We start from the raw sequence: 27,065 nt of genomic DNA on the forward strand, positions 1-27,065 counted from the left end.
GGCTTAAGCGCTGGCCTATATATAACGTCGTGGGTCCTAGGTTCGAATCTTGGGTCTGGCAAGTAGACATATTATTTTTCAATTTAGTCATGATTATGTATATTGAGTCAGAGTATGAACCTATTAGGTTGAGCAAGTGGATGACACCCATTTCTCGTAAAAACAAAATCTGTTAATACAAACCTCCACCCTGTGGAGGCCCATATTATGATCGTATTAGGATTGGACATGGTCGAGGAAAAGATATATGAAAAACTACACAGTATACCATATCTTAAAAACTCGTAAAACAACTTCCACCTAAAATCACACTCCAGTAAATGGAATATATCAATATACGAAGCGATTTGTTTGAACATACTTGGTGTGCTCCCAATTAGCATTACCAATGGTAGGTTAGTTATGCACCTTGGGAGAACAAACAATGGATTCTCCCGATTTCTAAGATATTATCAGGGATACACAAGTCAATCCTACTAAGAATAGCAGAATTTCCATTTGGCATTTACACCGCGTATAAATCGTGTCACACTTATATATTGCATATGTATGAATAAATATTTTAACGTATCGGCCGAGCTCTTAAACATATTTTTTTAATTTTAGTAAACTCAGTCAAAGCTCGCTTAAGAGCACGGCGATCTCAGTCTTGGGCATATACTATTGAGACATTCCCAGGCATAAAAAACTGCTAATATTTCACATCCAAACGCCGGGCTTTGTGATACGCTCGGTTTAGATCGTGTGTGGTGCGGGGCGGGTTGGTTTGGAGGGATCTATGTTTCTGTTGTTTTTTTTTTGAATGATTGAATCCAATAAAAATCCATTTAGGTGTAATGTGGCTTCTATACAGTTCCACGCATCACTGCAACTGCATAGCGGAAAATACTCGCGCGATAATATTAGCTGCGTATGAAACGGGGTTAATAGTGGAATGTAACCGTTAAGTCTAAAGGTTACAGTTTACATTTTAAAATATGAAGCACGCTACTGTGGCATGGCATCGGTGAACGAGATAGGCACGAATATCCCATTTCTACCGTGAATTGAAAATTAACCTTTACATGACAGGCATAATATGGAAAACACCATTCGCGGATATTTTACAAGACGTTCACCCGAGTCGGTGACTCGGTGACTCGGTTTCGTGTCAAAAACAATAGGCATCATTAAAAAATGTTTAATCACCAAAAGCCTACTGACTGATATACATATTGCCATGAATTCTACACAAAACAATACAATGAATGTCATTATCATAAGTATGTACCCCACCGTTTGTTTTTTTTTTTTGAAATTAGAAAATAAAACTAACCGCCAATGTTTTAGATATAGGTACATTTAATCGTGTAATTACCAGTGGCGCGTTATCATATTGGTGTATATTAATAGGTTTTGTTTTTACGAGAAATGGATGTCAGCCACTTGCTCATCCTATACTCTGACTCAAACACAAATTGAAAAACAATATAATATGTGTACTTGTCAGACCCAGTATTCGAACCTGGGACCCACGACGCTATAGATTGTCACTTAAGCCGCGCGGTCATCGTAGGTGTTGACACTGACTGATCACATTAAAACAACATTTAAGATTTTGGCATAAGTTAATAATTTGTATGGGTAATTTGAACTGTTTCGAGGCCTCTTTTTAAATCTTCTGACGAATCGATTACGTCATCTGCGTCAAATAAAATTGCCACTGATAACCATTGCCCCCACATCCTAAAACGGGCCCCCCGGCCAGGATCTTTGGCGGGCCAGCAGCGCAACAGAAGCGTTTTCAAAATTGTGTTAGCGGTAAAAGTAAGGGCCTTCGGCTTATTTTTAGGGATTTTTGTAGTTTTAATACATCTACTACAATTATTTAGTTGTCAAGTACCAACACAAAACAATCAAAATGCATCTAACGACCTCATTTTTTAAATGTAAAGTTCTCTCTTGTGAAATAGCGCCACAGGTGACTTTTTCCCTACTATTAGAGCAAATTTGTGATGTGTGTTTATCATAAATATCTGATTGACCCGCCACGCCGGCCTCCCCCTTGAGCCCGGGCCCCTAGGCTAGAGCCCTGTCAGCCCCCCTTGTGGCGGCTATACTGATAACTATACGATTTATTTTAGAGGATAGAATTTAACGTCACGTTATACAACATATTCATCAGATCCATTCTGGCATACAGCTCAAAATATTATAGTTATACCTACTTGAATTGGAAAAATGATAAGAGGATCTATAATAATATTTTTTTTGTTGAACTTGGAAGAAAATTGCGTTTGATGAACGAGGGGGCTCTGTATTAAAATGCGATGATTCCGATGGGCGAATCAGAAGAGGAAACGGTGTTCCTAAAACTCTAATAGCAACAATCCCAAAGGGAAGAACAAAAATTAGAAGACCCAATTTGAGATAATTGGGCCTTCAAAACTAGAGAACTACAGCAGAGGATAAATAAGCACTGAGATATCTTGGAGGTGACCAAAATCCACGCAGGATTATTATAGAACTAATATAATAATAGATGATGTAGCCAGTCACTAACATCATGGCCCCCACATCCTGAAGCTGACCCCCAGGCTAGGATCTTTGACGGGCCCTCTACCTATTGCTAAAGATAAAGGCAGTGTGACGCTCTACAGTAGCGTTTTCCAAAAAATGGTGTACACGGTAAAATTAATGTATTTTTTGTATATTTGAATTCATCTGTTTGAATTATGGAGATGTCAAGTATCGATACACAGTTAAAAATTATATCGTACAACCACATAATTTTAAATAACAATAATAATATTGAAGATAAATAGGCTTTTTTTTACTATTCGAGAGAATTTGTAATGTATGTTTGAATCACTTATCTGGTCGATTCGCCACGCCGGGCCCTTTCTGAGCCCGGGCCCCCAGGCTAGAGCCCTGTCAGCCCCCCCTTTGTGGAGGCCATGACTAACATAATCATAATACATATACAATATTGTGAAGATATAATATAAATAAAAAGAATTTCAAGGTATGCACATTTTTATTATTAATACAATTAATATGTACATATTTCAATAATAAAATATTCGTAAAACAACAAGTTTATTGCTATACTGAAGCCGTTCATTAAACACTCATTTTATGATTGTACGTTTCTTTTTTAATTAAAAAAAAATATTTTTATTTTTATCGTTGTTAATATTCGTATTGATTAATTTCCTACATAATTGTAATCGTAACACTTTAAATTAGGTATTTTTCCGCAATATATATTTAATTGCATACCGAATTCCGTCGTTAGATGTCTATGGCATTATTATATCCTCAATATGGCCACTGTCTTATATAATTATATTAAATCATTGATAATGCATAATATAAAGCACGAATTTAACTAAGATAGCAATGTAAATATTCCAAATTGTAATTAGAGTCAGTAAATACCTATCAGGTAGCAAGTACACAATAATTATATTTTTATAATATTTATGATGTAAAAATCATTAGGTCACAGGGTCATTGGTTGAAAGAGCCCCAAGGCTAACTACTTTCTAAATATCATTTAAAATCCGTGTCATAAAAGATTTTGTAAATATATATCCAGTAAAATTACCATACAAAGGCTTTTGAATGCCCTACAATTTACATTCTACATGCATCATTATTTTGGACCCCGTATCACAAAAGAAAAGTTTTACACCTACAATGAATATTTTTACTTCAAAACGATTTTGTTCTGTCTTGAAGTAAAAATGTTATTCTCAATGTGGATGTGTATTAAAAGTCCTTTTTTTACGAAGATAGGCTGTTAGGTAGATTGTCATTCGGTCAACCCCTTAATATGTCATTATAACAGATCAGCCACAGATTGATTTAAAAAAAAAACATAAATTTATGATTTACGGAAAAAAACATGAGTTATGTTCTAATTCAAGGATTTGCTGCATTATTTAAGAATTTATAAAAAAAACAACCAACTGGTAAACTTTAATTATTCAAAAAATGTGACTGTAATCCACATTATCAAACGTTATTTGCGTTGAAAACAGGTGATTAATACACAATCGTTGTTATGAAATGCTATAGTAATTACTTAGTTTATTCAATATGTCGTGATTGAATAATATATTTTTTAAATAAGTATGTGAATCTGTCTGCACATTAATTTTATTATCGTGGGGGGTTTCAAAATCAGTCAGTGCCTCTGGCATCCACGTATGTAAACCCCTCACTGGTTGTTATATTACCAAAATCACATTGTGGTCTAATATATTGTGCTCATAATAGTTAATTAGTGTAGAATTAGGTTGTATATATTGTAATGTAGCTAATAATATTAACTGTCACCTTCTTGGTAAGAAAGTGTTTTAGATTATATTCTCTTACGTTATTTACTTTATCTTTAAACTATTTCATTTTGTATGGCCATAATACTCGTGCTATTACAGCACAGTGAAAACATATTATCTTGTGAGATATGGAAAATGTCCCACACATTATGATATTTTTATGACGTACTATGCTAAGTATGTACTAAGTACGTAGTATAATGTTCAACGTAACTCTATACTATGGTACACAGTGCCTTCCATGAAAGTGGTTAAAATATCTCTATTTACATCATTATAATTGATAGACCCTCGCATACTTATATTACTATATTTACCATTATGACATTGATTAAAAGTTAAGTCGATATTATGTAAATAATAGATCATCGCAGATCCTATTTCTTCTAATGCGCAGACATTGGACGGCAAATGTGATTACGGTTCCTATTGCTTGACTGCATTTATAGCAAGCATACTGCTTTTCTCACTTGACACCGCTTTGACTATGAGTTGTTTTCTGTCAAAAATATCAAACTTGTGCTAATGACGCTAATGTGGTATGTTTATAGTAGTTTTAGGTTCATATCCCTATTGGAGATATTTCACATATTGTATTATTTCAAATTTAAAGGTGAGTATAAATTATACTAGAGGCTTCTAGCAGCAAAATACGAAAGATGCAATTTAATACATTTTACTGAGTATTTTGCTTTTAAATTAAAAGATAAATTTATTTACAACTGAAAAAAAAACTTTTATAAAGGGGGATCCAATTATAATTATAATAGGTTACCATAAAAAAATGTGTAATAAATTCTCTCAAAGGTGTAAGACAGTTTTGGTAATATTGCAACTGTAGATCAAAATGCAAGAATTCTGCAGTTTTTTTGGACATATTGTCAGGCGCGGACCGGACAACCTGGAGAGACTGGTAGTTTTTGGGTAGCCTCCAGGGAAGGCGAAGCAGAGGAAGAGCGTCTGCGCGATGGAGCGACCAAGTGAAAGAGCTGACTGGGGGCACCATCCATTCTGGCCTGAGAGAAGCGGAAGATCGAGAAAGATGGAAAGTCTTGGTCGCTCAAAGGATGGCGAAATTTAAATGTGGTCACGATCCTCAGCCATGAGTGCACGACCAAGAAGAAGAAGAATATCAAAATAGTTTGGTCTCATAAAACACAGAATGCACACATGAATAACTTTACTGGTTGAAGAAAATTGCAATGAAGCATTTTTCGCCTGTGGCGCATTTTTGAGTGTATTCTCCTGTAATAATTAAAGGGTTACGTTATATTGCACAACTTATAAAAGGGTTCATACGTACGGAATGGAGGGTGTAAAATACATTAAAAATATAATAAGTATTATACCAAATTTTATCTATATCTTTGTCTATGGTACTGGCACTGTATGGTAGGCGTGTAGAATAAAATAATTCATGTAGGCACAATATGAAACGAAGTAATAATATCTTCTCGGCTCTCCAGTGATAGAAGTGTGTCTGTTTGAACAATTTAAATTCGTGAGCACGTATTTTGTAGTCGAGCCATCTTGGAATACACAATGCAATGCGTGCAATGTGACACTCCTTATTTTAAATTAAAACGATTGTTCTTTATTCTTTCTATGGAAGAAGAAATCATTTGTTTCGTCTATGTCAGGGATAGCGTAGCTTTGCCATGGTGGTTTTGATCTATCAAGTGATACAGTATCAATTAATTTACTGTGTTAGTGAAAAAACATTGTATTAAATTTATAGTATGGCACTTACATACCTAGTTATACTGTTGGCAACATTGCTCTGAAGGAGAACTCTTTTTTGTTCTATTTTTAAATATTAGCTTTTTTTTGTTTTCCTTTTCATGTCACTATTTTGACACATCACATATTGTATACTTATCTCAGTTTTGAGCCTAATGAAAGTATAATATTTCAGTTTACCTCAATATAATATTTATATTTACTAACTTATCCATTGGTAGGTATTGATGCGGTGCCATTTATATCTTCATATTAGATCCAGATGACCTTTGAAATGGAATGCAGGAACTGCCAAGAGTTAATAGCGGAGTAGGCCTAAAGATAAAATATTTGCGAAACAAAAGTAATGATGGATTGGTTTGTCATATGAAGGACGTATTTACTAATTAATAGTACACGTCCAAAGCGAGTAAATCAATATACATATCTCGTCCAAACGAAATTCATAAATATCCAGGTATGTAAATATATTCTCAATGTTGATTTATAATGCCCGGGGTTCGACTCCCTGGTCTGGCAAAATTCACACATTGTTTGGACCCATAGTATAGACCTAATAGGTTGACCAAAAACAAAACTGTTAATACAACCTCCACACGAGGTCCATATTATGACATTCTTAGGATTGGACATGGTATACAAAATATACCCAATACTGATGATGTTGACGAAAACATTCGTACAATACCATGGAGCCTAAATATATGAAAGTGGAGCTGAAAATTTGCTAATGGTAATGCTTTAACTGACTAGATACAAGTAATTTAATGTTGCAGATATTATTAATTTCTAGCAAGTTTCGCACGTGTGTGTTGAGATTTACTTGTTAAGGCTTTACTGATATATAAAAAAAGGATTGTGATTCACGTCTAAAAAATGTTTATTCCAATGTATAAATGTAACCTAAATGTATAAAATTGTAGAAAAAATCAAATTAATAAGTGATTTTGCATTTCAGGTTCATTTGAAGAAAGCTTCACACTTCTACTATGAGATTTCACGATAATTTCAGATTCACATGCCTAATTAGTTAATCACATAGGTACCTACGTGATTATATGTGCAGATATTGCCAGAAATAAAAATTACTTATATATTCCTACATGTTCAAAGATACACCCGCGTCAATTTTATGTAGTGTTTTGAGATGAATAATGACGTAAAATACCAAGAAATGCATACGTAGGTTCTGTAAATAAAGCAACAGACTTCAAACCAGAACGTGAGTTGCCATTTTGTTTTCTGGGCTGCCAATAGAAGAAAAAAATAATGAGCTTATTACCAATGCAACCACACATACAAAAAAATAATTCTAAAATCAACAGCCTCCAAAAGTTAAAATTATTTGATTAACTATTTCTTTTATTCAACTAATAATTCACAAGATTTAAGAATGTAACATTATTTTTATTGAACATACATAATTTGGAAACACTGCTGAAAAAAAATATACCCAATAGAAAAATCTTTTTTGAAAAAAATACGACACCCAGCAAGATCGAACCTGCGTCTCACGGGATTCACGCCTACGCACATTGACCACAATGCTATAGGCATCTTATCTAATTGCGACAAATTTTAACTATGTTTTTATTTGTTTGTATTTAAATTTGTTGTATTTTTTTTAAAAAGATTTTCTTTATTCGTTATATATTATATTATATATTATTTTCTCAGAAGTGTTTTCAAATTATGTGTGCCGAAATCTTTGGTGTATTCAGATCACGGAAAATTGCAAATCACAGTACGTTAGAAATATAAATATCGAATGCAAAATGTTAAAATTGGCTGCTATTTGCAATTCAAAAACATTTCAATCAAGCCGAAATTATTTTAGAATCGTTATCAAATAATGTTGCGACTTTAAACATTCATTTGATTCATTTTGGGTATTTTTTAAACTATTTTCTGGGATGAATAGTTGCGTATATATTAGGATTCTTACATCGTAAGAATTTCAAGGATCTGGAAGTCCATGTGTATTATAATAATTATTCCCGATATGAATCCTTATTTCCTACACAGTATTTCGGACAAACTTTTCGACGTCCACACTCCACACACTGATATTTTCATATAGATTTGTCTTAGACTGGACTGGAAAGAACATATTATTTCAATCTGTGAGCATTCATCTTTAAATTTCTGCCTAAGAAATTTGAATAGTTTTTGATTCGTTAGTTACCATAGTAACGAGAAACGTCACGTCATAACAATTACAAGTTTGACGTTGGGGTTAAAGCAGTCGTGCGAAACGTTCACGAAATTAATATAGTTGAGCGGAAATACGTGATAAGGTTATGATGGGAGAGAGAAAATTTAAGGAAGCGTGTTGCGACCTTCATTCAATGGCAAATAGCAAACAGTGGCTCCCAATAAATTATAAAATTTGTCTCCATATATTATTATAAAAAATTAGATTGTGAGCATTATCAAGTATTGGTAGGTATTATTAATATTGAACTTTTGAGTGTATTAATAATTATTGTCAGTGCTGTAAGGGGGAGACTAGGAAAAGATTATCGTGAAAAAGGGACAAATTGATACAAGCTAATATCTCCATATCTAGTTTTTTTCAGTAAGTGCCACTGCCGCCATCTTGGAAAACAGAGGCTTTTTCCAAGATGGCGTCCACATCACAGCATGTAAGGGTGTTGATTTTCGGTATGTTATTACTAGGCATTAGCAATATTTACATGTGCAAAGTTTCCCCATTAGCGAATTATTTACAGGTAAAAGGTTATTTTGACTGGAATCAACAAAATCATCATTTTCTTTTAACAACAGGACATCAAAAAGCTTAAGAAAGATGCGTCATCAATTCTTCAAATGAAATAATCCTACCAAGTAGGATTCGTTTTTTCAATCAATTTAAAAAAAATGAAAATCACCATTTTGAAGATATAGATTACTGTATCTTCACTATGAGTTACAATTAATTCAGTAGATGTGGTGAGAATTAGTTGAGAAGTAAGAATTGCGTGAAAAGTGAGGGGCAATTAGGTTTTTTTTTTGTTTTACTTTGTTTTTACTTTATTATCGAAGAAAATTATTAATCTCTATGGAATTTCAAAACAATTATAATTCTATATTGACAACTTTACAACGATGTAAGTATATAATTTTGATAAAACGGATTAGAGTGGATCCGACTTAACAATAATGCAATGAGTCATAACTGTAGATATCTTTGTTTTCCGTTCCTGAAAAATCCAACAAAGTAATTAATCATAAATTTTACAAATAAATGGTAACGTACATATTTTTGAAAACATTTCTGAGAAAATATATAACCAATAGAAAAAACCTTTTTTGAGAAAAATACGTCATCCAGCTGGAATCGAACCAGCATCTCTCGGGTTTCGCGCCCATGCACATAAACCACTATGCTATAGGTACCATACTTAATTGCGACAAATTTTAACTCATAGCTCTTAATACTCCAAAATTATGTATGTTCAATAATTAGAATGTAACATTCTTAAACCTTGTGAACTATTCGTTGAATAAAAAATAGTTAATTAAATAAATGGTAAACCAAACTTTTGGAATTAAAATACAAGTTAATAAGCTTTTCATCTTAGGTCAATATTCTCCACGGCTTTAAATTTTTTGTGAACCTTTTTCTGTTTATTATTTGTTTTAAATCACAAGATTTTTCATATAGGCATACGTCTAAATGTCCATAACATCTTCATATCAATATAAATTGTAATATAAAATATGATAATATGGAATGTTGCCTTGAAATGAAGTATTTAGATTGTCGTGAATACTGTGTCATTTAACTCGGAAGATATTTCTGCAGATTGTTAATCGAAAGTGCATATTTGCACATTATTGCGACATGGTTATCGAGTCGAGATGCATTCAATTCGATAGGTCGAAAAAATCCCATCCTAGTCACGAAGAAGGCACTTAACAGTCGTAAAGGTGTCTTTTTTTAAATCTCTTATGTGCAAACACGAACCATCTTTGGTCGATTGGAGTTGAAGAGAATGGTAGGTATGCAGTCTTTTTGCGCTTCAACGATTTGAGGCTACCGCAAAATGATTATAACTGATCTGCAGTTAGGGTTGCCAACCATCCCGGAACGGAAATGGAAGGCTATAGCGAGAAGCACGTTTAATGAAAGATGTTGAAATTTTTTTACATAAAGATGGATTCTCAATTTATGAAATTGTAGCAAAAAATCACCTCTGGTCTACTTAAGTTAATTTACAAGTGACTTTGCATACTGGTTCATTTCAAGAGAGTTTCACACTTCTACTATGACATTCCACTATAATATCAGATTCCCTATAAGTTAATTAGATAATTGCATGATTTTGTTTACAGATATTAATTACTAAAGTAATCCTTGAATACTTAAATTCGTCTAATTTGATAGCGTAGGTATAATAATTAAATTCGACTTAAGTATAAACATTCCCTCATCAATTTTCTGTAGGCAGTCAAAAACAATACATTGATCATTATTTTTACGATGAATAACCACCTAATATATCGATAAATGCATACGTTGGTTAAGTCAAGAAAGCAACATACTTCAAACCAGAGCGCTAGCCGCCATTTTTTCCAGGCTGCCAATAGAAGAAGAAAAATAATGAACGTATTACCAATACAATCACACGTACAATCGTTCGATTTTAAAATCGAGATACCATCGAATACGGAATGCGTATATGACTTCTTCTATCTAATATCAATATTATTAATGTATTCAGAATAGATAATTTCACGGAATCATAGAATGTACCAACCAATATGGACATACTCTTTAAAAGGTTTTTTCTGTCTTTTATTATTTGCAGCTCTCTGCTCATCTTTTGTTTCTCTACTCGATTATAAAATCCACAGGCTTAGTTTGTTAGGACCTAATCAAGAGGAAATCTTATACTTGGGAACAATTTCGGCAGATGTACCTACTTGGCAGCGAATAATTAAGGACCGAGAATAGTGGCAGGAATTGATGGACTGATGCTAATGATGATATTATTATTGTATTTCAATTTCCGTTTCGGGTTACATGACCCGGAATTATCTTGAAAATATTGGGCAACCCTACCTGCAATAATTAATTAAGAATTAAAAATATATACACTAAACAAATACATGTGATATACATATCATGATTTTCTAAATATATAATACTAACGTTATATTTGTAGTGGAGAATATAGTAAATATCTACCTAACATCTAAATATAAACTTTTTCTGAGAATGAAATATTCCATGACAACCTTACACTGGAGGGGGGGGATAAAAGTGATGGGAGAGGGGATCAAAATTCTTCTTTTTCCTTCGACCATGTCCGATCCTAATAGTATCATATGTGCCTCCACAGAGTAGAGGTTTGTATTAACAGATTTTGTTTTTTACGAGAAATGGATGTCAGCCACTTGCTCAACCTATTAGGTCCATACCCTGACACACACAAATTGAAAAACAATCTGTGTACTTGCCAGCCCCAGGATTCGAACCTGGGACCCACGGCGTTATAGTCCAATGCTTAAGCCGCGCGGCCACCGTGGGTGTCTGTGGGGTGTGGGTGTGGGTGGGGATCAAAATACTAAGTCTTAATAATGGCGTCTGAATTTGTGTAATTAATGACATAACTCTGACTTCAATTATAAAATATTTTTCCAACGTAACATAATATAATTAGATACTATAGAACAGGCATGACCATATTCAAGTGAGGCGTGGATATTCACATCTATTTCTCTTCTGCGACAGGCCGTGAGTGATATAATACGAATCAGATGTTACGGTGAGGTTACATAGGCTTCTTCGTGGTTAATTTAATAACAATGGATAATGCTGACTCTGTATCTAAATGAAATACTATTATATTACAAAGCTTTTTACATTTTCATGAGTGAAATCCTCGAGCGATCGAATTGATGTACATGCTTGCTATAGACTATAGATAGATACTCCAAATGATAATGTCTTAATGGCGAAACTTGTCTTGAAGTAAATACAAGCTTGTAGAAATAATACAAAAATAATAAATAGCAAATAACCAAAGAAAAATTAACATAGTTAAGTGCTTAGTATTTCTTAACATCATGCATTTCAACCAAGATATAACAATGAAAAAAATAATACTATATATATAACCAACTCAGTATAGGAATAATAATTCATTTCATTGTTAATAGTGGTGTGATAATTTTATTTAACATGCTAAAGAAACACCGCTCAGTGGGCGACAGTCGTTGACTATGTGGAGAAGTAGTCCACTTTCAAATCATGTTGGAAAAAAACCTGATCAAAGTTTGCTGACCTAATGGCGTCTAAAAAAGTGTTCTCCATAATAATATTATTACTTCTTTCTACATGCAAAAAAAACGCATAAGTCGACACCAACATAAACCAAGTGTATATTATTTATTTATCATAACCCAGTTTATTGATTGATTTGAGTACTGTGCTTGAATGTGTGCTCTTTTCACAACTGGGGTGCTAAGGATTAAACGAATACGAGTGCATATATAAAAAAGTTGACTGAATCGACTGGAAAGTTAAATAGGTATTATATATACGATGTGAATCAATATAATTGTATATTATTCAATATTAGTCAATAAGTAATTAAGTCAGTAATTTACTGATCAAATTCCCACAGTAATGTATTATTGCAAGTGATATTTTTCTATCAATAAATAAGGGATACCTTTTAGATTAAGAACCGATTATAGGTTAGATTTATTGTGTAGTTTTAAAGAGTAGGTATATTCCCACTACGCTAAAGGAAGTAATAATATAAATTGTAATGTATATCATACGGTCGATAGTTATGATGTTTTGTGTAAAATCTATTGATATGGGGACGCTCCCCTAATCAAACTTATGTATGTTTATACATTTTTTTACTAATTTTGGACAAATTATAACAGTCTGGTAAATCCATGCTATAACACTGTTCAATGATTCATTATTACTATTCTAAGAAGAAGAAAACATTTCTTTAATTTCAATATTTCTTGTGTTTAAATGAGGACAAGTCTGGGAAAAACATTCAAATATAAACATACATTGATTTAAAAATAACAACATCTTTTTATTCTAAGAAAAGTAGTAAAATACACAATATATTAAATATATTTCAAATATAATTAGTTATGTGGTGCAACATCATTCTTGTGTGCACTCGAGTAAACCCCAGAACATCAACTAATTGAAATACTTACTGTCAACACTCTTGGGTGCGGTTTAGTTCTGTAATATAAATAATTTTCATTAAAATCACATTTAGACGATATTACCGGCTTACTTTTCCGTCAATCTGTCACAAATTACTTGTAATGTCATTTTATACTTTCTATACACCTACTAGATATGCCAGAACTGCATAACTGCCCTGTAAAATTTTCAGTGTAAATACTTCTCAAACTATTATGTGAGTATCATATTATTAATTTGTTTTTTCTCACGAACCGGTTAAAATAAAGTTTATTTTTCAAATTTAGAATTTACGTTTACGTCACGTGTCTTTCCTTTCACCTTACGACATTTCTATCACATTTAAATACCTATGTTTTCTTTTCGTAACACCTACAATTGCACGTAAGGGAAATTTTGGTAAACACGTGTTGTGATAGTCAACACATGAATACTCAAGTGACAAAGATGCAATTATTTTTCGTATCCAGAAATTTGTACGTAAACAGTTTACCGCAGGACACTTATTCGTGCGCCGCAGTACGTGAAACATGAGTTAGTGTAACATTTAATCAAATGACGAGTTCTTCCTTGAACATTTCACTGTGGAGTATATTTGTACGTATGCTACAACATGTGGCGAATTTTATGAGATGTCTTTACTAGGTTAGGTTAGGTTAATCTAATTGGAACAGTACTATTTGCAAACTATCGCCGCATTTTGTAAGATACGTACAAATGTATTCTACGGTGAAATGTTTAACGAAGAACTCGTCGTTTGATAGAATGTTATACGAACACTCATGTTTCACGTACTGCGGCGCACGAATAAGTGCCCCACGATTAGGGAATCCAATCCCGAGCTAAAATTCTGATCCCGGGATTTCGGGATTACAATTTGACAATCCCGGGATTGACATTTTTTCCATTTTTAATATAAAATTTTTATATTTACAAATAACATTAATGAAATCGGTCAAAAATAAATCTAGTATAATTTATACTATTTAAGACATTTATTGTTAATATTGTATACGTTCAATCTTGGAAATACACAAGTTTAACGGAGTAAATAATATTGTAATTTAAATAATAATGTGAATTTAATAGGAGATTGCTGTTTCTGATAGTAAAGACTTAATGAATGGATTAGCGAGATTTAAAATAGTTAAGCAAATAATCATGGCGTACTTATGGCCTTTCCGCTTCATAAATCTAATTAGTCAGACAAAAATGAAACTGCCGTAAAACGTATATCATGGTGGAATTACTTTGTTAAAAGTGCGAAGCATTGTTTTTTCCAATCTTTCCATTTTTAATAATTTATGTGAAAAAATAAAATGAATCGGCAACCTACACATGGGTATAAATCAAACTTCATTCAAACTCAGTTTATTTTTTTATTAAAAGTATTTTTTCTGTTATATTTTCGCTTTTATTTTATTTTCCATAAAAATTGATAAAAAAATCAATCCCGAAATCCCGGGATTATTTTTATCAATCCCGGGATTCATCGGTATCGAAAATGGCTCGGGATCCCGGGATTGGAATCCCTACCCACGATGAACTGCATATGTACAACTTACATGTAACCATTATTTTTTTGGTATGGTAGTTAAGAATATAATTTCTTTCACTCTTCCCAGTGATATTTATCCTAAAATTGGATACTCATGAAAAATGCAGAATGTAGCTAATAATTACATTTCACATAGTTACACATTTGTCGACAGTGCATGAAAATAAAATCAAATAGATCCATTGTTTTAAAAATCGTGAACAATCCGAAATTTATTTTCACAAATTTGGATAACATGTAAATTAAAATTTTGTTATTTTTAATGAGCTATATTGTTTCGTGTAATAAAAATTTGTAACGGTACAAACGGCGTTACTTTTTTGCATTGTTGCTTTATGAGACCACTAACTATCGTCGAAGTGATGAATAAATTGGTAATTAAAAGATCCGGTCTGATCTTCTAAGATGGGGTCAAACAACTATTATTTTTATTATTATGACTTTTTGCCACACTTAATACTTCAAGTAATTCATACTTAAACGAGATCGCGCTAAATTGCATCATTTTCTCCACGACCATAGAATTTTATAATAGTTTAATAAATACATTAGACTCAGCATAAATTGTATACACACAAATATATATGAATCAAATAAAATAATATGTCATACTTTATTTATTATAACGTACCTACTATATTATTTTAATGGATTGTCAGCAAATTTTCCTGTTATCAAATCAGAAATAAATAGCAATAATAAAATATTTTTTTATTCAACGAACAATTCACAATATTTAAGAATGTAACAGTCTTCATTGAACGTATGTATTTAATTTGAAAACACCCGATTGCCAAAACAATTTAGAGAGAGCTTCGGTGAGAATGGTTAGAACCGCTAATTAATTTCGTCACAATTAGATATGGCACAGATAGCTTAGTGGTCAGAGCACATGTGTGCGAATCTCCAGAGGTACGGTTTCGAATCCCGCTTCTCACAGCTGTTATCAAATTATTAATTATTATTGTTTTCTCGAGATTCAAAAAGCCAGTCGAATCGTGTTGCTAATTATTTCATGATGTTAGCAATTCGAGTCAGGCTATTAGGTATTAAAGACGCGGAGAAATTATATATATAAATAAGTTCTGATTGTATTAACTATAATATTTTATGGTTGGAAGATTTTTTTACTGAATAACCATTGTAAAGTGCTTAATATTGCATTTATTCTAGTTTATGTCACGTAGGGGGTTGTACTGACACACTGAATTATGTCTTCGGGAATAAATACCCTGATTACTTACTATCTTTCAGATATTTTTTATAGATTCATACCAGTAGAATAACCATAAAGTTTTAGGGTCTGGATAACATATTTAGACGTAAAATTATGCATAAGCTTGGCGTTGTCGCTAACAAACAAATCAAAAATTCGCTATCTTGCTTAACAACGGTAGTTTGGATTTCACAGAACCATTACATTTAATCAATTTAACATAATGCAAAACCCAGGTACAAAGGTTGTGCAAAACGCCTCCGAACTATATATATATATATTTTTTTTTAATTTATGTAAGCACCTTAGTTATTTTTTAATCAATGAATAAATCATGTTATCCAACCACATTGGCTACCTACATAATTATGTAGCGATTCAATATTTTAAACACTGATTTCAGCTTATTTGTCATTAGTCATTACTAATAGTCTGTGATTATGACGTGTAAATGTGTCATCCATTTTTAACTTATAATCGATTTTTAACTGTCAACTATTATCAACACAACAGTTTACATTTTGTTTTCACTAATTTGATGTAACATACCTAATACACATCATAATATATTATATAGTATAAATTTATATGAATAAGATTGTTTTTTTTAATTTTCCACTCAATTTTGACTTAAGGTTATACCTCAGTTGAGGCACGGTCTAAAAAGATCGTGCCTAGGCGATACGCGGATTGCGGGTCGCGGGTGCAAATGACGCATGTCAAACGAAATATAATTTGTCATATAAATCCAACATGTGTCTATTTAATGTTCTGTTTATTGTATATATAGTAACAATAATAATATATTCATTGACATGTTTTCTTTTTAAAGTAAATGGGTAACGTTTTTAGTCATCTTTACACGATTTAAGAATTAATACGCCCGTCGCCATCACGAAACAAATTGACGTGTTTTCAGCTCGACGTTCTCTCTCCGAATGGCAGCGAGTCCAAAATTTTGTCGCGCATAGGCGCAACTATAGAGTTGAAAATTATTTGCCGTTTCACTGATGTACCTATCACCTTAATAATAATAAATTTATATATTCTACATAATTTGGTGCGAATATATTCACTTTAAACATGTGATTAAGTTGACTCTGTGTAGTGTATTTTGTGTACCTATATACGATATTGTGGTTTTCAGAGACTGCATTTTATATGTTTAAAACCTTTTCACAGCAGTAGTCTTTTTATAAAACGGTCGTTTTATGGAATTTTGCTTACATCTGACGTTATAAAAACCCTTCGTGTTCTTCTGAATTGTTTTTTTTGTTTCAGTTCTAAATTTAGAATGGCAATAAAAATACAAAATGCCGAGAAAAGATTATAAGAGAAAAAAGTGAAACGAAACATGTTTTGATTGCGAATGACTGTTAAATTTCTGTAAAAGAAAGCGTTTTATAAACTAAACATAGTTTATTAAATAAAATACTTTCTTAAAATATGAACGAATAATAATGCTCGTATCACAACACGTAAATAGAACAGACTTCTTTTACTAAATTCCAAATATTATATAAGTAATTCTTGATAACAGGTTATAAAATAATATATAGAAGCTTTTATAAATATTATAAAAGTATGTGGCTACTAATCCCTTTGATATCCAAACGAATTTTATTTGATGGCGGTAAAAAACATATTTTTAGATTGCAATGGACATTTTTTTAAGCCCGACTCATTTGTCGATCTATATAGACTAATATTATTTCCATGCGGCGATGGACAGCCTTCACACTGTTGTACTCTTCACAATAAAATTGCTTTATTTTATTTCTAAATATTATTAAAGGTTATTTTTCAGATTCTTTCGACCATGTACGATCCTAATAGGATCATATGGGCCTCCACAGAGTGGAGATTTATATTGACAGATTTTGTTTTTACGAGAAATGGATATCAGCCACTTGCTCAACTCACAAGCCATACTTTGACTCATACACAAATTGAAAAACAATATGTGTACTTGTCAGACCCAGGATTCATACCTGAGACCCACGACACAATAGGCCAACGCTTAAGCCGCGTGGCCTTCGTTCATCGTAGTAGTCAGATTACGTTTACCTAAACATTGTTAAACTCGTCCATTTAAAAAAAATCTAAAACAGTTTAAAAGTAACAATAACTTTGATGTTTAATCAAGCGATAAATTAAAGTAATCAGTACCTATCATTCGAGCATCCTTTTTATTGCGAGTCTTAGTTATGTTGTTTTTTAGGTTAAGTAGTTAGCAGAATGTCCTCCAATAGGACACGTTTAGTGTTATTTTTGACATTGGTTTTTGCATATAGTTTTTATATTTCGCACGGTTTTGATATTTAAAAACGGCCTTTTCGATGATCCAACCAGGAAATTCTATCGATAATTAATTATTATGCAGCCATTTCACACTAATTAAATATCCATTTACGGTAAAAAATAACTGAGAAAATAGTATTATAATAAGTAACTGCACGATGCCCAATGACTCAAAATGAGTTAAAATATTTAATGACGTATCACTCTACTATTATGATGGAACCACAGAACAAATTAATAAATATAAAAGCCATCGTAATGGATTAAAGGTCTGAAGCAGTGTAGATCCTGAGAGTGATATTTAGTCATTGCAATGGATTTAAGTATCACATTGAAAAAACTTCACAGAAATGTATCGTTATTAATCGCAACCACAGACGACCAAGTTATACTTTAATACAATTGTTTTACGATTTTGCTAGTTACTTTAAGATTCACGCAATTTTCATGAATGTATAAGAAGTAAATAATATAAAATATAAAAAAATTAAATCTTTGGACCCACGTTGGAAAATGGGAACTACAGAATAAAAATGATCCACGAGTTGGAAGAGCTGATTGAACAGCAAACAATCATAAAATACTGTAAGTCCCAAAGACTACGATGGGCAGGACATGTGGAGAGAATGCCTGAAGTTAGAGCGCCAAGGATCATGACGAAGTGGCTACCCCAACGGAAGAGACCTAGAGGCCGACCAAGAAGGAGATGGGCTGACGCCGTAGAAGTGGACTGGCTTCATATAGGAAGACCTGGTAAGTGGAGAAGTGTGGCGAGAGACCGAAGTGAGTGGAGAGCGATTGTGGAGGAGGCCAAATCCCACCCTGGGATGTAGCGCCGTGGAAGAAGAAGAAGATAAGACATTTACTAGTAGGTATGCTTCATTTGACTGTAAAATATTATTAATTATAAATGAGACCGTTTACTCCATATATATGTGGTGAAACAAAGTGGTCATTCAATTCTACAGTGAGTAAAGTATTTTTTTTCGATACACTTATGAATCCCTTCGTACGTAATTATATCGGAAAGCAGTTTGAATCCAGTGCATTTGCGTACTGGGTCGAGCGATTGTGTAACAACTGATCATAGTAAAATAATATGGATACTTCCATAGGTATAGTAAATATTAGAGTGGACTTGATTTCATTATATGTTTCTTACAGAATCAAATCAAATTTAATGCGAATATAATTAATTAGAACTACTAGATTGCCACGGATAGATGCCAATATTTCGGATAGCATGTTTAAATTATATGCCTAATTATATGCCATGAAGATTTCATTTAAATTATTCCATATTACATTGATGCAGCCAGGGCCGGTCCTAGTAAGTGCGAAGCCACGTATGTATGAGCTACGACTATTAGTTTCTATTAGTTTACTTGAAACCTCTAATTTTTAAAATCTTCATCAGTAAATTATCGATTACATAACGATTTACAAAACATTTTATTAATACCTATAAAAAATTACTTAGGTAACTAATCAAGATATTTTTCTTGCATATTTACAGAAAAGTAGTCATAATAATAATTATTCAAAATGTAAACTTTTAGAATTTTCAGTAGCAGAAAAATTGAAAAACGCCAAAATTCCCGTAGATTTTTGTTTTGTATTGCGTCTTCCATGATATAGATAAGATAATTTTGAATATATTTTTAGAACTTTTTTCAATTTTAATTTAGTTTCCATCTTTATTAGAAACATATGACACTTGATTTTTTTTAAGAATTCTATGATTCTATTGCACAAAGGCCATGCGTTTTAAATGTTTATTTAAATATACCTAATTTGAAAATGTCTCATGCTTGGATATAAGTATTTCATGTAACAACACTAACAACTACTAGTTAAAATCGTCGTAGTTCAGTAAGATGCCCGTAGTTTAATAATTAAACTACCAATTATTGGAAAAGCATACCGCCGCAAATCCAGCAGATACAGGTTCAAGTTCCGTCGGGTGTCGTATTTTTTTCTACAAAATGATTTTGTATGTATTCATGACATTTTTTCAAATTATGTATGTTCAATATATATAATGTTACATTCTCAAATCATGCGTCTTAATCATGATAAAAGAAATAGTTTATTAGAAGCGCCTAGTTTCAAAGCCCCTAAAACGGGTTTTGAAAATTTTGAGTTACATAATAATATGTATTTAGATAAATATTTTTGTTATTCACGTAACCAAAAACCGTCAATACGTATGATCAAAAATTAAGGTAAAATTCAAAACCCGCTAAGATGATTGTGTATGCTTTTCAAATACCCCTAAAATGGATTAGAAAAATACTCTTTAAAATGTACGAATTAAGTAATAAATACATAAGATAGATACAGATTTAATAGATATGAGTTTTTCTCGTTTTTCTCAAAACTACCTAAAATCGTTTTAGGAGGTTTTGAAACTAGGCACTTTCAGCTTTAGAGTCAAATATTTGATAGTGATTAAAAAGCAACTTTAACTTTATTGTTTTATTGTTTTTTTTTTAGTTGGGCAATCGGTCTAATCTCCCTAAGACCGGGTCTGGATATAACTTATTAATGATCGCGTGATTATGTCTCCATCTTGAAGCTTCAATTTATTACTATTTTTGAATTATGTCGTTATCGCATTGAGGTATTCGGCGTATCTTGTAAAAGCAACAATCAAATAACGCAAATGGACATAATTAGCACACCTGGAGTGACTCAAAAACAAGCGGATCGCATGTTAATAATTATGTGCCGAATTAGACGCCACGAAGATAGAATGTAAGCCATTGCATATTATATTGCCGTGGCCTGCTAGTGGACTTTCTTCATTCGGCGCGCGAGTCGCAGCTTTCTACTGCGAGATCCGGAACGCGCATACTAACCGATTTCAATCCGTGATGTCTCACACAGCGTTCGGTGTATTATTTCGTTGTGTGAAATTTAGTAATTATTAGTATTAACGGTATAGAGTGCGTCAGTGGCGAACAGTGGAGGTAGGCTGTTAATATCCGATATAAATAATGCACATAATGTCGGTCATACTTATTTGTTTTTATTGAACCAATGGTGTTGGTTAGTTTTTAAAAATCAATTAAACCCTCCTTAAGCCAAACCATTCTTCTTTTTCGATCATGTCCGATCTTAATATGATCATATGGGCCTCCACGGAGTGGTGGTTTGTATTAACAGATTTTGTTTTTACGAGAAATGGATGTCAGCCACTCGCTCAACTTATTAGGTCCATACTCTGACTCATACACAAATTGAAAAACAATATGTGTACTTGCCAGAGCCAGGATTTGAATTTGGGACACGTGACACTATAGGCCGACGCCTAAGCCGTGCAATGACCAAACCATAATATAAATAATTTTGAAAACACTTCTGTGAAAAATTGGAAACCTATTTTGAAAAAAATTCGACACCCCGCTGGAATCGAACCAGCATCTCTCGGGTTTCGCGCCCATGCACATAGACTACTATGCTAAACCATAATAGTTTTGGTATGTTATGGGCGATCCGACAAAATAGTGCAACATTGTTTCATTCATACTTATTTATTTTAGATAGTTTATTAAAATTCATTAAGCCTTGCCTAACCAAACCATAATCGATAAAATATATTTCTCTATCTATAAAATATCCAAAGTTATTTATGATTTAATGGAATAATTATGGATATTTTATAGATAGACGAATATTTTTTGATATCTAATATAGCTTGGTTTTCGCAAGGTTTGAATGAATTTTAAAACTAACAAACACTATCCGTAAATTGTAGTATTAATTCAATGAAAACAAAAACGTATCACTGACAAAGTTTAGTGTGCACTATTTATGTCGGATCTTAACAGCCTAGGTACCTACAGCCCTCGCCACTGGCGCGCGTTGTATATTATACTAACTACGTATTTTAGACATTTTGAAATAATGTTGAATATCCTGCAACTATCAACGCAATCTTATATTGACGTTATCTAACATTCAAAAAGAAGTTCAATGAACTAAATATTTAAAAAATATATATATATCTTTAATGTGTTTTCTATATAGAAAGTTATTTGCAACCAGCATTTTCAGGGGTTTTTTTTTTGGTTTGTTAGTTTTATACATATCGCTTCAATTTATATAGTAGTTCAAATAACCGTGTATCCATAAGGGCATTTTACAAAATTTAGATACACATACGTTATTTTACATCGTGACCAAGTTGATTGAAATTTACTTTAATAATCACAGTTTACCATATTCTATTAATAAACATCGTTTTCAGATAATAATTTACTAAAATTACATTAAAAAATATTGTTATTTCTCTATGATTATTTTTTTTTTTAAATTAGGGTAATTCATGCCAAAACATTTGAATCATATCAAAGTTTTATACACTGTGTCCGTGAATTAATTTACTCCAATTGAAAATACATACAATGCTTATATTTCTTCATACAGAGCAGTTACAATATCTATTTTTGTAACAAACTTTAATTTGATTATATGTCACCTGTACTCGTTTAATCCTCAGCACCACAGACAAATCAAATATTTGCGCCCTTGTAGTCTAATCCGCAAGGCGCTGGCTTTTGATCTGGAGGCTCGGGGTTCGATATCCGCTGAGGTCACAATATATTTATGCGATTTTCTCAATGCTAAGGTTTTGTAATTGTTCACTTATATTACTGACTACACTACTCTCATTGGGCCTCATGGTCTATTGTAGTTGTAATATTATCGTAAATAAATAATTATAATATGTTATTGTTAAGTTTAATATATTTTTAAATCATCCTGTTTATCGTAGTCTTTGACATGATATGTAGCAAATAACAGGCAATCGTATTTAACAATGTATAGGTAAGTTGCTTCAAAAATTAAGAATTTCATAAATAAATAAAACGTATTTAACTCTAAACACTATCACTGCACATAAATAATATATTCAATATTGATAACATCCGTATTGAATTGAAATAGGTAAACCTTGAAGGCACGCCCCTCTTCTTCCCAAAATATTATAATCTGATTACGATAACCCGTTTTCAATAAAAAAATTCAGTAAAGATTTAATTGTTTAAATGTAAACATTTTTTTTAAATACAATTGATTCTTTATTATGATTATTTATAAGCAATGCTATCAAAAAGTAAGGAAGTTAATTGATCAAGTTAGTCATTCATTTGTCCTTGGTAATACAACCCAAAATAGGTCACCTCCAGGTCTCCAGGAAACGTCTCGACTCTATCTGTGTTTCGCGAGTACTCTCTACTGTATTTGCATCATATACAGTCCAATCATCAGCAGCGATTTACTTTGATGCAGATGATGCAATCGATTCGTCAGATAATTTAAAAAGGGGTCTCGAAACAGTTCAAATCAGTTATACAATTATTATATTACCAATATATTTAAAAATGCGCATTTCTCACAAATTCAGTAGGTATATAATATTACCCAAAGTATAACAAAAACACTACAGCTTAACTTCAAAAAGGCCTACAACATAATCACCTAAAAACATACGTAGTTGTATACAAAAAATAAACCACTGATATATTGTATTATGTGTCATAATTGTCGTCTTCAAATAATTCGACAAGGAAGATATACACTGATATTTTTACTACCTAGTTGAGATTTGGAATTTATGGTTTTTATTTTATTTTTAACATGAGAGTCTTCAAAATCTGTCAGTATCTCAGACTTCCAAGTTTCTAAGCCGGCCGCTGTCAATCACTGCTGTGTAGGTTTCCAAAGTCATATGTTATTTTCCGATTTATTAATTACCTTACGACCTGAACTGCCTGGATGGGGTACAAGTTATTTTAAAGACAAATAAAAACTTTCATTTAGTAAAAACGAAATACTTCATAATTCAATATGTGGGTGCAAATGTGGATAGATCTATTATGCTATTAGGATTTATTATTATGCCATTTGTAAACTAACAATTTTGTTTTTATACATGACATTATGTACTTTGCGTAATGTTTTAAAATTAGAAAATAGTAACTTCCCATGAAATTTTAGCAACTGCGCGCCTAATCTACTAGTGTACACAACTTTCACAGGGCAATATATACCTACCTATTTGTTTGATATATTGATGAAGAAATTTATTTATCATCTGCTTTGTTAATACAGTATATTTAGGTAAATATATGGTATTTCGTATAGGTAGTTGTTTTTCAGTGAAAAAAGTTGGAAAATGATTCGGAAGCTTCTAAATAGGTATAAAAATGAACCATAATTTCTGTTTGTTTTAGGTCTCAAACAATCACGGACATAACAACAATACGTACGTTAAACGTTATTTTTATTTCTTATAGTATGTTATTTAATTTTTGTTGAATGACTAACAAACCAGTCTAAAATAACCCATGTAGGTGATTGTTAAAGAAGATTAAGATTTAAGAACTCAAGATGCTGTAGATCCATCATGGCCCCCACATCCTGAAGTGGGCCCCTAGGCCAGGATCATTGTTGGGGCCCCCTACCTATCGCTATGGTTAAAAACAGACGCTCTACAGAAACGTTTTCCAAATGATATTCCAGGTAAAATTAAGGTTATTCGGTGTATCTTTAACGATTTATTGTATTTTTCAAAAAATTCACTTGTGTTATGGAGTTTTCGAATATCGACACACGATATTCCAAATTTGCATCACACAATAACATATTTTAAAATGATAATATTCTTAAAGGAAAATAGCGCCGCAGGCGACTTTTTTACCATTAGAGCAAATTTGTGATATGTATTTATCTCACTTGATAATGTAGACGCGCCACGCGGGGCCCCCCCAGAGCCCGAGCCCCAGGCTAGATCCTTGTCAGCCCCCCCCTTGTGGGGGCCATGAGACCCACACTAAATTATATAAAACTGTCAACCAAATGCTTACCAATACCGCCATAATGCAGAAAAGCTTGTGTTTACAAATTGTAATGGTTATTATTAAAATAAAAGAACAAACCTTTAAAATTTAAAATCCTCTTTGGCATAAACAATATATTGAGAAATGTTGTCACTGGTCACTTTCAAATTTGTATAAATAAAATTACACACTCGTTTGAATTTCAAAAAATAAAATCTATCACCAATAATATATAGCAACACTTAATTATTTGTTTTATAATATAAATTGTACAACTTCACAATACTATTACTGGCGACTTTTTCAGAGAACACATTCACAGTATAAAGCCATTAACCGATGTACTGAACAGCCATTAAGCGGATAAAAAAATAACACAACGACTCTCTCGGCTGGCAGCTTTCTTTCGATTTTCTTCGCGGAACACGTGCTATACCTTCGAAGGCGCGATTCGTACAAAATGCGCCGCGGGATCGCTCGAGTATAAACTCGGTATAACTGACTCACACCGTTTTTAACCTCCCGCCATACAATTTTATTTAGACTCAAAAATTTTATATTCATCCGTATTCACACGAAACGGACGTCGATTCATTCGCGGTAATGGCTTTAAATTTCGCTGGAAATGATTTCTAAATGATATTCAAAAAAAGAATGAACTCCATAAACCTTTTTTTTAATTAAACTATTTGTTTTAATATTATGAATAATACACAAGCTATAACAATGTAGCATTGTTATTGAGATCTCTTCAGAAACATAGATAAGTATTAGAAAAATATTAATGTTAAATTATATTATACTTAGCATTTACCGCGTCGGCGTACAATGCTGTGGATCCTGGGTTCGAAATCCGGGTCTGGCAAAATTCACATCTTATTTTCCAACGTGTGTTTGGAACCATAGTATGGACCTAATAAGTTGGCCTAATTGCTATAACTCATTTCTCGTACAAACAAAAACCTGCTATTATAAACATAATAATAATATATACACTTCAGAAATATTTACCATGTCCGATCCTAATAAATGGAGCTTCACACAGTGGAGGTTTGTATTAACAGATTTTGTTTTTACGAGAAATGGATGTTAGCCACTTGCTCAACATATTAGGTCCATACTACTCATACACAAATTAAAAAAACAATATGTGTACTTGCCAGACCCAGGATTCGAACCTGGGACCCACGACATTATAGGCCGACACTTAAACCATGCGACCATCGTGGGTAGGTATCTACATATTATTTGTAAAATATTTGTAACAAGACTACATAAATATATCGTATTTTTGCGATTCTTATCCTAAATATTCTAAATTATGATTGTGTGTTATAAAAAAAAAACTGATTTACCTTTGTGATACTAATGCGCGGCGTTTTAATCTCACCTGGAAAATATATCTTGGAGTACACATAAAGTGTATTTTTTTGCTACAAATGAATCTGCAATGGAAACTAACCTGAAACTGAATTAATTATTATCCTTAGTATCCTATTTATAGCTTCATTTTCATATATTTGGACTTACAGAACAAGGTTTACTTGAAGATTAATAATTATTATATTAAATTTGAACAATAAAAGTAAGCTTAACTAACATATAATGGTGTACATATTTCTTCTTTTCAAACCATATCCGTTATAGGATATCAGCGATGAGTTTGGTCATTTTCATACTGTCCATCGCTGCTCCAAATAGGAATGAACTACTGAGCTCAAACCAGTACTTCTACCAGGACTTCGCTTACCGTAGATCTTCCTTTCAATGATAATGTGCATAAGATGACATATTTTGGGGTGCCGCATGGCATGATGTGGCCAAAGTCATGTTTATATTTCTTTGGTTTTTTTTACCTTCGACATTATTACTTATAACTTTGTAT

The 27,065-nt window shown here is 32.4% G+C and overlaps 1 protein-coding gene across 1 annotated transcript in view; it reads right to left on the reverse strand.

The window, feature by feature from the left end:
• Window positions 1–25,637, reverse strand: part of LOC147071186 (uncharacterized) — a 95,512-nt gene extending 69,875 nt beyond the window's left edge. Inside the window, exon 1 of the mRNA XM_085948071.1 lies at window positions 25,280–25,637. The gene's annotated coding sequence lies outside the window, so the exon portion shown is untranslated. The remainder of the gene's footprint in view (window positions 1–25,279) is intronic.
• Between the last annotated feature and the right edge of the window lie 1,428 nt (window positions 25,638–27,065).

Source organism: Rhyacophila brunnea, unplaced genomic scaffold (genome assembly GCF_057557595.1).
Source record: "Rhyacophila brunnea isolate RB1 unplaced genomic scaffold, BYU_Rbru_1.0 scaffold_20, whole genome shotgun sequence".
Lineage (NCBI taxonomy): Eukaryota > Metazoa > Arthropoda > Insecta > Trichoptera > Rhyacophilidae > Rhyacophila > Rhyacophila brunnea.